The sequence below is a fragment of the Carlito syrichta genome, unplaced genomic scaffold (genome assembly GCF_000164805.1).
Source record: "Carlito syrichta isolate Samal-C Ts95f unplaced genomic scaffold, Tarsius_syrichta-2.0.1 Scaffold305768, whole genome shotgun sequence".
Taxonomy (NCBI): domain Eukaryota; kingdom Metazoa; phylum Chordata; class Mammalia; order Primates; family Tarsiidae; genus Carlito; species Carlito syrichta.
Window position 1 is genome coordinate 44,832 of NW_007249864.1, and position 880 is coordinate 45,711.

The following is an 880-nucleotide window of genomic DNA, read 5'->3' on the forward strand; positions in this document are numbered from 1 at the left end:
TGAGGTCTTGCTGCCCAGTCGGGTCTCGAACCCGCAGGCTCAGGCAATCCACTCACCTCAACCTCCCAAAGGTGCGGGATGACAGGCTGAGCCACCAAACCCGGCTTATGTCATGCCCTTTCTTATCACATCTCTCGATGGCTCTCAGCTAACAGTCCCTCTAAACCCACCAGTGTTTTTGGTGCATTCTCATATTCACACGTGATCCTCAAGTGTCTAAAAGATGAGCCACGCCACACCACTCCACATAGAAGTGGCTGGCCTCACTGGGATCCCCCCAAAGATGCTTCATTCCCTTTGTCTGTTTCTTGGACCCTCGGTTCCTGGCTTGGCTTGCCACGTGTTCCGCAGTGGACAAGTCTATGTAGACCTATTCCCAAAGTCCAAAGAAGCTGAGAGGCTGAAAAAAGAGGTTGATATATCCAGTTTCTCAGAAAGAAACTTTTAATATAGACTTATGCATAGAAGCCATAGTCTGTGTCTTGGGTGGTAGCAAGACAAGATGATGGACCCAGATGCAGACAGGGCTTATATACTATAGGAAAGGGTATACATGATTCAGAAGAGATGTGGAGGACAATTGAAGTACGATAACATCAAGGCTGTTTTGATCTAAGGGCAGGATTGATGGTCAGTGTGCGCTCTTACACAAGGAACAATAAATAAACTGGAAGTCTTACAGGCCAGGTGAACCGAAGTCCACATGGCAGACTAGCATCTAAGATGCGGTTGCTTTAGCCTTCACAATTATTTAGAAATGTGTTGTTTAAGTTCCCAACATTTTTTCCTAGACAGGTTATTGTTATTTATTTATTTATTTATTTATTTATTTATTTATTTTTTGAGTTGGAGTCTCACTCTGTCGCCCAGACTGGAGTGC

The 880-nt window shown here is 44.8% G+C and overlaps 1 pseudogene; it reads right to left on the reverse strand.

The window, feature by feature from the left end:
* LOC110596023 overlaps nucleotides 1-880 on the reverse strand; it is an 11,544-nt pseudogene that overhangs the window by 151 nt on the left and 10,513 nt on the right.